The 14,882-nt window shown below is 39.4% G+C and overlaps 1 protein-coding gene across 2 annotated transcripts in view; it reads right to left on the bottom strand.

Moving 5' to 3' along the window:
• LOC125452046 (peroxidasin homolog) overlaps positions 1-14,882 on the bottom strand; it is a 499,162-nt gene that overhangs the window by 404,425 nt on the left and 79,855 nt on the right. The gene's annotated exons all lie outside the window — the stretch shown is intronic.

The raw sequence follows: 14,882 nt of genomic DNA, 5'->3' as shown, positions 1-14,882 counted from the left end.
CAATTATGTCATCATGGAGTTCATCAGCTGAAACTTAGTACACAGATGAGTGCCCATAAACTGAAGGAGAAAATTACCCTTCATCTACGTATAATTAAGACAGAATACTTCCAACTTTCTTGGGAGATGACTGCATACATGCAATCAGACAACCATGAAGGATCCAGAAATCTCTTTGCAGTGCAATGATCTGTGCTAAGTAATGACTCAGTCTCCACCACTGTCTTGAAAGAGGTGAACTAGAAACGGAGGGAGAAATGACCGATTCTACAGCCACCACATTGTTCCCCTACAAATAATCAACAGAATAAAAAAAATTCACTAAGTACAAGACCATGCAGGAGAAGTAATCACTGGTGCCAAAGAATGTAGGAAATCTCTCAAAAAATATGCACCATATTCATTCCAGCAGCATAATATGTAAGAGGAACTGAACATAAAGATAAGATGCAGATAAGAGAAAGCCAGCACAATTCCATTCCATCCTTGTATTAAGAGCAGTACTTATAAACGCTGTTTACATTTACACAGGAATGTCAGATAAATGTAACAGATCTAAGGGCTTCCTTCTGAATTGGAAATTCTGTGCAACACAGTCTAATTCCTGTATTGTGACTGCTGTTAGGTTAAATGACAGTGCTTTTAAAGTTGGGTGAAAACAGGAAGTTGGGTGAGAAAGGGAATAGGTGAGGCTGAAAGAACGAGCATGGTGCTCATTCTCAGTCTGGGAAGTACAGACAGTGATATGGACCCAAAGGAAACAGCCAAGCTTAATATATGGAGTTAGGAGATAAATTAAAATGCAGGCCTTCGAACATAGTAATCTCAGGTTTATTTTCAGTGTCATATGCTAGTGTTAGCAGGAATAAGAGGATAGATCAGATGAATACGTGACTGGAGAAATACGTGCCAGGGAGGGGTTTAGATTCCTGAGGCGTTGGGATCATTCTGGGGAAGGTGGGACTTGTATAAGCTTGACAGATTGCATCTGAACAGAACTGGGGCAAATATCCTCTTGGGGCTTTTGCCAGTTCCACTGCTGAGGCTTTAACTCATATGGCAGGGGAACGAGAACCAAAGAGTAGGCTTAGATCAGTCAAATTCAGACTGGGAAATGGTAGGCGGAACATTAGCAGGTGATGTGGTCAACAACTCAGAAAGACAAAAGAAACAAGAAATAAAAATTGTCCAGCAAAGCAAATTGCTGGGTTTGAGCTGTTTATACTTCACTGTAAGGAGTATTACAAACAAAGCAGATGAACTAAGGCTACAGATAGAGACATGGCAGCATGATACAATCCTGTTACAATGGTGAAAGGAGGGGTAGAATTGGCAGTTCAACATCGCTAGATATAGAGTTTTCAAACAGGTTAGACTTGGTGACAAAAAAGAGAGGCTGGTTAGCAGTATTTATTAAATAATCAATTACAGTTGCGAGAAGGAATGTTATACAAAATGGGTTAACAAATGAGGCATTATGGGTTGAGCTTAGAAATAAAAAAAACACGGAGCCACACTACTAAGAGTATACTACAGAGTCCCAAATTGTGGGAGGGAGCTAGAAGAACATGTATGTAAACCAAATTCTGCACGTAGGAATAAGATGGCAATAATAGTGGGAGATTTTAATTATCTCCATATCAACTGGGTTTCAAACAATAAGGAAAATTTAGGGTGAAAAATTCACGTATTGTGCCCAAGAATTTTTTTGAACTAGTATGTGACAAGCCCAATAAGAAGAGATGCAATTCTGCCTTTAGTTTCGTAAAAGGAAGATGGGCGAATGGGTGAAGTGACAGTGGGCGACCATATCGGGGACCACAATTTGGTTAAATTTAATATTATCATTGAAAAGAACAAAGAAAAATTAGGAGTTAAAGTTTAACTGGGAGGAGGCAAATTTTACAAAACAAAGAAGTGATTTAGCTGAGGTGGACTAGAAAAGACTGCTGAAGGATAAATCAGTGGTAAACCAGTGGAAGGCTCAAAAAGCTTTAAGGCACAAAGCAGACATGTACCCTCCAAAAATAAGAATGATACTGCCAAATCTAGACTGCCGTGGTTATCTAGAAAAATACGGGGCCAGATTAAACAGAAAAATAATTCTTATGATAGTCACAAAAAATTCAACAGTGCAGATAGCCTACAGGAGTACAAAAAGTACGCAAATCAAGTGAATAAATAAGGAAATCAAACAGAGGGTATCAAAGAACATTAACCAGCTAGATAAAGGAAAACACAAAAGATGTTTTGCCAGTAAATAAAAACCAGAGGATAGTTAAGGAAGAAGTTCAACCTATCAGAGATGAAAAAGGGAACTTGTATGAAAATGCAACAAATGTGGGAAGAATTTTAAATTATTTTTTCATCTCCATATTCATAAAGAAAAGGTATGATGTGGATAGAGTAATCCAAGAGGAGCAATATGAAACATTGGACAAAGCGGGAGTATTAGTGGAAATGGAATCCTTGAAAGCGGATAAGTAATCAGGACCGGATGGATTGCTCTCTAGGATGTTGAGAGGGGTCAGGGAGAAAATAGCAGATGATCTGAAGATTATTTTCTAATCTTCACTATGCAAGGGTGAGGTGCCAGAGGACTGGAGGAATGTAAATGTGGTTCTGTTATTTCAAAAGGGTGCAAAGGAAATGTTAAACAATTATAGGATGGTTAGTCTTACTTCAGTAGTGGGCAAACTGTTATAACCATCTTGAGAGAGTAGATAAACTGTCACTTAGAAAGCATGGCCTATCAGGAATAGTCAACATGGCTTTGTTAAGGAAAAATCATGTCTTGCAAATTTGATTAAATTCTTTGAGGAAGTATCAAGGAAGATTGATGAGGATAGCATAACGTGTGTTGTATTCATAGATTTTAATAAGGCATTTCACAAGGTCCCACACAGCAGACTCGTCAAATAAGTAAAAGCCCATGGGATACAAGGTAATGTGTTAAATTGAACCCTAAGTTGGCTTAGTAACAGATAATGAAGGATAATGATAGATAGTTGTCCTTGTGAATGGAAAGCTGTTTCAAGTAGTGTCCCAAAGGGCTTATGCTGGGATCTCTACTGTTTGTTTTATGCATTAACGATTTGGACTTGAACGGCATGGGGGACAACTGGGAAATTTCCAAATTACACAAAAATTGGCCATGTAGTGCGTAATGTAGATGATAGCTGAAAGCTCCAAAATGATATGAATGGATTGTTGGAATGGGCAGGAACGTAGCAGCTGGAATTCAAATCTGATAGGTGTGAGGTAATGCATTCCAGGAGGTCAAACAGTAAAAGGGAACAAACAATAAATGGGAATATATTAAGAGGGGTAGATGAAGTGAGAGATCTTGGCACTTGAATGCATAGCTCTTTATAGGTTGCAGTACAGGTAGATAAGACTGTAAAGAAGACATATGAAATGCTGTCCTTCATTGGCAGAGGTATAGAGTACATTAGTAGTGAATTAATGATGAAACTGTATGAGAAACTGATAAGGCCACAAATGGAGTACATTCTGTATTTCTGGTCAGTGCAACACAGGAAGGACATAATTGCTCTGAAGAATGTGCAGAGAAGATTTACTATAATGTTGCCAGAGCTAAAAAAAAATTGAAGCCATGAGAAGAGATTGGAGAGTTTGGGATTGTTTTCCTTGGATCAGAGAAGGCTGCGGGATGACGTCATGTTGAGGTTGTACAGGACATTGGTGGGGCCACATTTGCAGTAGTGTGTACAGTTCTAGTTGCCCTGCTATAGGAAGGATATTACTAAATTGGAGAGGGTTCAAAAAAAGATTTACCAGGATGTTTATGGAACTGAAACGTTTGAATTGTAAGGAGAGGCTGGATAGCCTGGAACTTTCTTCACTAGAGCGTAGGAGATTGAAGGGTGATCTTATAGAGAATATAAAGTCATTGGGTGCACAGATAAGGCAAATAGTAAAGGTCTTCTCCTATGATGGAGGATTTCAAAACTAGAGGGGACATTTTTAAGGTCAGAAGAAGAAGATTTGAAAGGGACCTGAGGGGCAACTTTTTCGCACAGATGCTGGTTCACGTATGGAATGAACTGCGAGAGGAAGTGATAGATGCAGGCACTGTTACAACATTTAAAAGGCATTTGGGCAGGTATTTGAATAGGAAAAGTTTAGAAGGATATGGTCCAAACACAGGCAGTGTGACTAGTTTAGTTTGGGAAACGTGGTCGGGACAGATACGTTTCTGTACTGTATGGCTCTGAGACTCTATGACATGATTGAATCTTACAAAATTATGAGAGCTAGAGATAGAGCAGAAAGGAAGAACCTGTTTCCCTTGGTGGAGATATCAAAAAAAACAGACAACGTAGATTCAAGCTAAGCGGCAGAAGGAGCAGACATGAGGAAAACGGTTTTACACAGATGCCGGTGGGTGTCTAGAATTATCTGCCTAAGTTGGTGATAAAGGCAGAAACCCTAAACTGTTTTAAATTGTCCCTGAATCTGCACCTTAAGTGCTATAAGGTAGAAGATAGGATTGGAAGGGGCATTTGGGTATCTTTGGCTCAGCACTGACAAGATGGGCTGAATGGTCCTCTTCTGTGCTGTAAAATTTCAATAGTTCCATTCTATGGTTCTATTCCTCTTGTGGGCAAGACAGATTGGAACAGCTGTTACATTAGTCGAAAAGAGCCTGGAACTAATTGCTATTAGAGTTAATTCCCACCCAATCCATATGTGTGTAATAATAACTGAGCAGGTTTATTTGAAAATATTTACACTTCTAAGTGCCACATTTACTGCTACTTTGCAATAGGTGCTAAGTAACAATGTATCAGTCCACTAGCATGGGGAGCAAAAAGAAATTGATAAAGCTCCAGAATTCTGAATCTAAAACTTTGATTATTTCAAACTTCAGGGAACAAGAAGACACAACAGCTGTTATCAGTTAATCATACAACACAATCATTACAACTCAGTCAGCCAGGGGAGAGACAACATCAGCAAGAAGCAAGATTGGAGATTGTAAAATCTCGGATTAATCTAAATGAAACCAGAGAAAAGGAAACAACTACATGTCCTTTATGTTTTAAAAGGAAGTCATTTAGTTATAATTGTAAAACTAACTTGTAAAATAACCTAAACATTGAAGACCAAAGATGTTCTTTGTTATTCAGTGGAACATGGAAAATCAATGGGTGGAAGCTACTTTTGTATATATTGCACAGAATTAGCAACCTCCATTATTTCAAGTAATATTCTGGATCCAAATTGTTTCTCGTGTCTCATATTGAAGATGAAAAATAAATTCTACTAAGCGAGGCAAAGAATCAGCATGACCATCTGCAGCCCTGACAGAGAGAGATAAACATCAAGGGAAAACAGACATTGCATTTAAAGAGGCATGGATTAACAATTACATGACTTTATATAAATCTTTGAAATAGTTTGGTAAATGATTGTTGATAGATTTACTTCAATGGCTAAGTATAGCCAATGTTCTTAAGTAGTATTTAATCAAATGATCAAGTGCATTGACCATGTCTTTTACGACACATCTTTATTATTTTTAAATCAATGACCTAATTTTATTAAATAGCTTCTTTCCTGAAAGTACACAATTTCCCCACTGAGATTTTTTTGAAAATCTCAGCTTGGTTAACAGCCAAGACATCTGTAGCAGTCAACTTCACTGAAGAAAGATTCACTGAAGAAAGAGACTTCCTGGTTTCAGCTAAAATAATAATAATAATAATAATAGTAATAATAAAGTGCTCTTTTAGAGAAAAGGATGGCAATCCATATGATTCTATTCCAAATCTGATCCTCAATATACAGAGGGTAAACTTTTCAGTCAGGAATGTGACCTCATCTCAAGAACATGCTTCTAGTTGACTATGCAACTCTAATGGCTGGAAATAGGCAGTAAACAGGGATCTGGAAGCAGCTCAGTTTCTAAGGTAACCACAGGGTATCAACTTATGTTCTTAAGGTAATTGCAGTTCAGGAACGTGGTTGTGTCCGAACGTGAAAAGCTGCTAATTTACTTGTGGGGTTCCTTCTGTTCACTCTGGGCCTTGAAAGAGATGCTTTAAAAACTTATTTCACAAGGACTTTGTGGCTCAAACCACACTTGGTATGATTTTCCCATTTGTCTAACACCTGTCAACAAGCACTGAGATAACTCAGCATAGCATGGGCCAAACTCTCTCTAAGTGTTGACAGAGCACAGACAAGTTCCCTGGCCTCAACACTAGTATCTCAGGTCCACAGAGATTTCTGACCAAAGGCTTACAGCTAACTCCTAATGACCATCATTGTGATGTACTGTTTGGAGGATCTGGCAGTGATCAAGCAAAACATTTTTATCGTCTTCTCACCGGGTGGAGACTGCAGGCCACCCTGTTGAGCCTCATCTGTGCTTCCGACTGTTCAAGATTTAGGAATTTGAAATCCCCCAACACTAGCAAGGCAAGTAATTGAGTACACAGTGAGTTGCAGCCCTTAGCTGAGGATTATTTGATACTTAAGGGCATCAATTGATGGCAGGTGAATGAAGTCCTCAACTGGCCAGCTCACCCAGGACTTAAATAAGGGTGAGCGTGTCTCTTCAGGCTAACTAACCCAATTATTTCCCCTGCTTGCCACCTCCCACTTCTCATCATCTTTCTCACCATTGTTCCTTTTTTCATTGATCATGCAGCAGTTACATTCTTCCAGGTTAACATTTCATGAGGATTTTACTGATTTAATTACATAATGATTTAATTTAAAGTTTCAGGATGGCACATGATATGCTTGAAAAATCAGCTCAGTAAAAATCAAAACCAAGCAACAATGCAATGAGTATTTCGTTCTCCTCATCTTCATAATCTCTGCCTGGAATCTGCCAAACAAGGAAATATAAAATTTGCCCACATTGTCTCAACATACTTTTCAAATACCAAATGCACTTTGTATTGAAATAAGTAAAAAGAAACAATGAGGTTTCATCTCAGAGTGAGGGGAATGCTAATAATTCATGAAAAGAAAATTTACAAAAAAATTAAACGCAATAGGCATAAGGAATACAATATAACCTTATAACTCTTAGTAAATGGTAGCCATTATAATGAAATCATTGAACGTTATGGCATAGAAGTAAGCTATTCATCCAATGTTTTCTCCTTGGGAACCCTCTAAACAAATCCTATTTTCTAGCTAAATTTCTACATACTTTAATATTCATCTATTTCAGATAATTATCTTTTTCATAAAATAACTAAATAAATTTCTTTCAAAATATGCTTGGAACCAGAGAACTTAACATTTTAACATTTATCCATAGGAATAAATGTTGCTAAGTCCCATCTCATCAATTCGTGAGATATTTTAAAATTAAAGCTTAAAAATCAGGAGTTACCCATTTAAAGCTGAGACACTTTTTCTATCTGAGGGTCACAAGTTTTTCAAATTATGCTTGCACCACTATTCCTGAACAACAATTCTTGAATATTTTTAAGGCAGAGATTGGTAGACTATGATTAAGGAAGGGCATGAAAGTTATTGGGGTCAGCAGGAACATGGATTTGAGATTATAATCAGATCAGCAATGATCTTATTGAATGCTGAAGCAGGTTGATTACCTACTTCTGTTCTCAATTTGGACCTTCATATCAATGAAGGTGCCTTGCTGAAATGATTCTGACAAATGGAAATAACCTATGATTATTTATTATATCACTGCCCATCATAATGTGACAGCACATTGGTTCAGTGGTTCTTCACAGTGCCAGGGACTCGGGTTCAATTCCAGTGTTGGGTGACAAAGTGGCATCTACACCTTCTCCCTGTGTCTGTATGGGTTTCTTCTGGGTACCCTGGCTTCCTCCCATAGTCCAAAGATATCTAGGTTAGCTGGATTAGCCATGCTGAACTGTCCATAGTGTCCAGAGATGCGTAGGCTAGGTGGGTTAGCAATGGTAAGTGCAGGATTACAGTGATCATGTAGGATCCTGGGTGGAATGCTGTTTGGAAGGTGAATGTTGACTAGATTGGCCAAATGGCCTCTTTCCACACAATAGTGATTCTACGATCTTCGGCTTGTATAAAGTCTCTTTTCTTTGTACATAATATTTTTATCCTGCGTATCAGAACCCCATGATGTTAAAACAATGGATCAGAACCCCAAAGTACTGTGAACTATGTTAACACTTAATTCCAAGATCGTGGATGAATAAAAGGGTAGTTAGTTCATCCTTCCTAACCTAGCAGCTTAACACTTTGGGGTACATCATCAGGAACTGGAATGAATTCCAGAATGTAACCCAGGGTTGGGTTGTAACAATATGCTCTGGCAGTTGTAACTCCAAGAAGATTAAAATGAAAAACACTTACAGGGAAAAATAATGTTTCACTTGTCTTAATTGCACAGTAGACTCTTCTACTCCCAAATAGTATTCCTGCACTTAGAGACTATCACCCAACAGTCATTTTTGCTTTCAGAGTAAAGTCTGCAAATTATTTTTTCAAAATGCTGTCATCTGCCAACTCCAAGGATGATGTATTAGTTACCCACAAGCAAATCAAAGAGACTTACAATGTTTATCTTAGCTCAGAACAACTTAGGTGTAAAGGAAATAATTCAAGCAATTCCAGTTTGGAATTTTCTCCTTAATGGAAATAATGTGGCTAACCTGTTTGAGTCATGCAAAAGCATAGGTTAAAATAAATGAATGAAATGCTTCAATCCTTAAAGGTATAACACAAATTATTTCACAGTTTTCCAAAGAAAATAGGAAAGTAAAGGTTAAAGTGCACTTCCCTTTGGTATTTAAAATACAGAACACTGAAACTATCCTGATGCCTTTGAAACTCCATTATAACACTTTACTCCAGCTAGATTAATTCTCAAAAATTCGACTGAATCCTTTTGAATATGGTGAGATATAAACCATAACCATCTTGCCTGTTCTTAAGATTCCAATTACCTAAACAATTTACATTTATTTACTGAGTGGTCAAATGCCTTCAATTGGTGTCAACATTAACCCAGAAGGAGCACTCTAACCATTAAATCTGGAGGGCAGGGGTGCCGTTAGAGGCTTGACCACCTAATGTAGGCTGACAGCTGGTTTGGAATTGACAGAGTGCTGCCCTGTTGAAGGTATTGGCTTTCAATTTGGAGGCATCCTCTCAGATCGTTGCTGTGATTCACTTTCTGAATGGTACTTTCTGAAAAACAACATGACTCCTCCCAGTTTTGTGGTTATCATTAAGCCTCAACTAATATAACTAATAAATAGATTTAGAAAATAGTCTATGTCTCTACTCTTCCTACCAAAGTGCATGACCTCACATTTTCCAATGTTGTTTTCTGTCTGCCACTTGCTTGCCTACTGTCCTAACCAAATCCAAGTCCCTCTATAACCTCCAAACATCCTAAGTAATACCTGTCCCCCAACCTATTTGATGTCATGTGTAAACTTAAAAATAATGCCTTTAGTTCTTTCATCCAGGGTGTTAATATGCCACAGCTCTAGTTGTTGTCCAAATACTGTTGCCTGTGGAACTCTATTACATTACTTCTGGGAGAAATACTGGGGAAAATTTCATGCAGGAAGCAGACATTATTTTATAGAGGCAAAAGTGGGAGGCAAGTGTGCTTTGCCTAGTTGCATGACCTTTCAGTGGTGTGTTGCCATAACCAACCAATTAAATGGCTATGACCTGGACGTTATTCAATTAAGAGCAACAACACAGCCCTTAGCAGTGCTGGCCCTTAGCAACAGAACTATGAGCTTGTGCTGAGTCTGTAGCAGTGAGATGTGGGTACCACATTAGCATGGTATCCTGGAGGGAAAGAATATATGGTTGGACGAAGCCAAAGTTAGTGATCAAGGAGAAGAAGTAGCATTTATCCAGCAGATTTTCCATGCAGTGGTAGGCTTGTCCAACATGGGCAGATGCTCACACAGGCAGTCAGCATTACTTAACCTAACAACTTAGTGGGTTCCTGGCAGATGATAGATCTGTTAGCTTTCCCATCGCTGGCAAAATGGCATGTAAGCTGGAAAATATTAGATATGCTCTGACACTTACTGTCCATATTGCCAGCTTTCCTGTTGTCAAGTAACGGGCCTGAATAAAATTGTTCATGAGAGCTATTTATTATGATGTGCGGTTTGGAAATCAGAAGCAAAAGACAGGCTATAGTTTTAAAAATTGTTCATGTAAAATTTGTTTTGTTTTGAATTACAAATTAAACATGTACATTATGTCAATAATATTTGATCTCGTGACATTATACGTGTCAAGTAAAACTTGAGATGTTCTACTGCATGCAATAAAAAGAAGAAATTTAGCTGTGCAACAAATCTGGGCTGATAAACAGTTTGCAGAACTGTTGTTCAAAATGCCAATGAAGACAGTCAGGTGTTTAAGTGGAGTGGCATACGCTGTTAATGTTCTCTTTGCTTCATTGTCACAGCGGGATGGAGGCTTGAGATGGGATTGAGGAGGAGGTGAAGGCGATGGTGGGTGGGGGGTGCAGGAGATGCTGGGATTAGTTTTCATCCGACCCGTCCGCTAACTACCCATCCTACAGTTCTGGTTTTACATGCTGCCTGATTTATTCTTGATTGAAGTGAATGGAAGGCAATATTCAATGTGAAGTAAAATCTGCTTAATATCTATTCCCATGGGATCTCCACATGGTGAGACAGTTTTAAATTACCATGATAAAATATCTATAATGGCAGCTGGATAAAGTAAGGTACAGTTGTACCGTTATCTGACTGACTAGCAAATAGACTCATAGGGACGAAAGGCCACTATTGAAGATTCCTTCCTGCTGTCCTTATCCTGGAGAATATCTGAAGGACCTACTGCAGGTCCTGTTTTACAGATTCAGGAGTGGAACTGCTACTGCAGGAGATGAAACCAAAGAAGGAACAACCTTTAAAACACAGATTCACATAGCTCCCAAGCAATTTGTTCAGACCAGTGGAGGATCCAATGGCAATTCCAACTCCCCATACATTGAGAGATAGTAAAAACTGCGGGTGCTGGAGTCAAAGATAACACAGTGTGGAGCTGGAAGAACACAGCAAAGCCAGGCAGCATCAGAGGAACAGGAAAGTTGATGTTTCAGATCGGGATCCATTTCTGAAGAAACATCAACTTTCCTGTTCCTCTGATGCTGCCAGGCCTGCTCTGTACCTTCAGCTCCACACTGTGTTAACTCGATACATTGTAACGTTCTAACTGAAAGAATTCTAAATGATCTGCTCAACTCAGGCAGGAGAGAAAAATAAATTACAACTTCTAAGAAGTTGATGCATGTGTCACATGCAGACCCCCACCTCAAACACCTACACCAACCCTCATCTCTCCTCGGTTTCAATGTTCCAAAGTAGTCACCATCTTTACTTAAACAGCAGATCCTGATGCTCCTTACAACTCCATAACTATTATCCCTTAATGTGTTCTTGCATCAATGTTTTTATATGTCATTTTCCTTACAACTAACTTACATGAGAAATCATGGTTCCATAGTGCCAGGTTTTTGGAAAACGCAATTTTAAATGAGTAGAAAAGTAACAATGGAGCTTCAAATATGAAGGATCCCTCTTGAGATTTCTGCTTAGGATAGTGCATAAATGAAGTGCAAAGCATAGCATGGAGTAATTTAGGCCAGAGAACATTCACGTCTTTACTCAACCTTGAGTTGGTTAATCTCAGTTAATATTTTTGTCTGGGTGCTAAACTGACATCAGTGCCTCAGAGCGATGATTATCTATCATCCGCACAGAACCACAGATATCTCAGGAGGGAAAAGGGAGAAGGGAGTAGGGAAAAGGGACAGAATTGGTTAGGTAGCTCGAGGTGTATCATTCACATTACCCTTGAGAAAGGAAAGGAGGTAGGCCTCCATTTTTAAAACAGCCAGAGTAGGGAATGGTAGTTGAACCCTGGCTGTTGATGTTATTTTGCATCATGTTCTAGTCAGCTGAGCTATTTGCATCCATTCTCCCACTCACTACACCAGCATTCAGCAAAACATGACCAAGCTTTAATCTCAAAGACTTTGTTTGGCAGTATGAATAAGAAGTTTCAGGACTGAAGAAAACTAATCAACTTTTTCTGATCAGATTCTCTTATTGTATAAATACTACAGCGTTTATAGAGGCCTGAGTGAAGTAGGCTATGAGGGAAATATGACAGGTAGAATTATATAAAAAGTCCAGCGAAGCCTACAAGCCTATCTCAACATCAGAAGCAACTTGCTATATTTTTTCACTAGGTTCTAAGTATCAAGCTAAGATTCCTGCTAGGCAGCATTCTATTAAGTGGATTGCTTTTAAATCTTATTAACTGCAGATCTCACCTTGTTATTATGCAGCTTCCAATCCAATGACCTGGCATGAGTAAACTAAATGCTGAAAATTCTCGAAGTGTTACTCAGAGCAGGCTACAGCTTTGGCTGCCTGCTGGCTGCAAAGATCCTCCATATTGGTCATCATGAAGCAGCACCTTAGGACACAGTACATTGTCACCACGTGCACACACTCCTTAACCCAAGGTCATTAATATCCAAGACTCCGTCAGGGTCCTCATTGGACCTCCCTGACCCACATGGAGACAACTTTGGATGTAGTGGCCTTCACTGCAGGACACACTGTTAATAATACTGACAGGCTGCTGTAAGTAAACTTTGTATTCAGGAACAGGCACCCAGCTCACAGATTGGACCAGGCTACAACTCAGGGGTGCTGGCTTTTTCTCTTAGCACTTGCTTAATTAGCACTTACTTGATCTTCACAGCACCCATACCTTGTCTTGGAGACCTCACAACAAAGGTGAAAACCTCTGCCCAGGCTGCCAGGGCCAATCCTGAGAAGAGGTGCCTCTCCTCTGCAACCTCCCATCCACCTGCACTCAGGTCCCTGTCAGGGAATCATGGCCTATTTTCCCCTTCTCAGAAATCTTCAGGAAGGCTGTCCTTTAATGAGCAGGACAGCTTTGAATTGCCAGTGCTCACCCAAGTGACAAAAGTCTTTTTTATGGTGCAGATGACAGCAATGTCAGTGTTTCAACGAATATATGCAGCCAGTTGTGAGATGCGCAAGAATGGTGAATGGTAGGTTGAGGTTAGAATCGTATGAGAGGGGTGTTCTAGGAATGGGATAGGTAGTTGGTGAGGCGGGTTTTGTTAGATATGGTAAGAGATCTCGTGAAAAGAACAAAACTGATACTTTGCCAAAAAAATCATTAAGATTCAGCCTTATTCTACTAAATATGTCTCAGTGGAGGTGTGGTTTGGCACCTTACATTGTTATGAATACTTACATAAAATGGCACAGTTTAGTTACACACCATGGGACACTACCCTCCATTTAATACTCTACAGACATGAAACTATAATACCAGAAATAATTTAACATGAAGGAACATCTGCTGTGCGTTTTGGCTGATCCGCTCAAGAGGTATATATAAACAAGTCCAGGACAAACCAACATGATTGCCTGCTGTTGTGGTTTATGTGCAAAAAAAAAATCTTGAACAGATTACTTCTGAACATTAGTTTCTCAACACAGATTTTGTTTTTAATTATGAAATCACAGCAGATGCTCTCTGCCAGTACTTATTCTTCAACAGAAGGTATCTATTCTCTCTCCTCATTTTTCTGACTTTCTCTTCTACCCTATCCTTGGTTCTTTTCAAATACTTGCCTTTTTTTTTAAAGTGGCTTATTATTCCCAATAACCATTTGTGATAAGGCAGGACAGAAGTTAAATACATCTCCAAGGAGTCCAACCTGATTCTTCAAATTGCCGGCAAAGACCCCAAGTTTAAGTCCTGTTATTACAAACTAATAAGTCAAAATTACCTTCAAAAGATTTTATTCTCAAACACATTTACATTAAAAAGTCTCCAATCATTCTACTTTGCATCCCTATGACTATATTAACTAACTAGAGCACTTCCAACCCACTCTGATGTTCTTGAACATTGTGTTGCTAATGCTAATGTCTGACCGTATGTACTGCATGAAAAACCTTTAAAATACTGAAATAAAATTTGCACACGTATGTGCTTTTCATTATTCATCAACAAATTAAGCATCAGCAAAATATATATTTTGTCATCTATTGGGGGTTAAATTGATATACTTGCCCTATATGAATTACATAGAACATAGAACATTACAGCACAGTACAGGCCCTTCAGCCCTCGATGTTGTGCCGACCTGTCATACCGATCTCAAGCCCATCTAACCTACACTATTCCATGTACGTCCATATGCTTGTCCAATGACGACTAAAGTTCGCGAATCTACGACCGTTGCAGGCAAAGCATTCCATTCCCTTACTACTCTCTGAGTAAAGAAACTACTTCTGACATCTGTCCTATATCTTTCACCCCTCAATTTAAAGCTATGCCCCCTTGTGCTCGCCGTCACCATCCTAGGAAAAAGGCTCTCCCTATCCACCCTATCTAACCCTCTGATTATTTCATATGTTTCAATTAAGTCACCTCTCAACCCTCTTCCCTCTAATGAAAACAGCCTCAAGATCGCATAGTTGCCCACTATGACGTTTTGACATATTTTTGGCGCATAGTGTGTGTCGTGCCTCCCCATTGGCCCCACTGGTAATGTCGTGCCTCCCCATTGGCCCCACTGGTAAGCCCAGCAGTCCAGGCTGCTGGGTGACAAAACGACCAGAAAAAGTACGAGACGGCCGTGGTCTATACAGACCAACCCTCAAAAAAACCAGTATGATTCTTCCAGTTTCACTGGAGCAGTCCGGCTGGGGAGCGTCCTGGATATACATCCCCCCCCCACCCACCCACCCACCACCGCCCCCCCCCACCCCCCCCGCAGCCTTGTCCACAACCGCCAGCTGTGATAAGTCATTAGGTTG

The sequence above is a fragment of the Stegostoma tigrinum genome, chromosome 5 (genome assembly GCF_030684315.1).
Source record: "Stegostoma tigrinum isolate sSteTig4 chromosome 5, sSteTig4.hap1, whole genome shotgun sequence".
Classification (NCBI taxonomy): Eukaryota; Metazoa; Chordata; class Chondrichthyes; order Orectolobiformes; family Stegostomatidae; genus Stegostoma; species Stegostoma tigrinum.
Note: the sequence above shows the minus strand (reverse complement) of the source record. Positions and strands in the feature narration are given on the sequence as shown.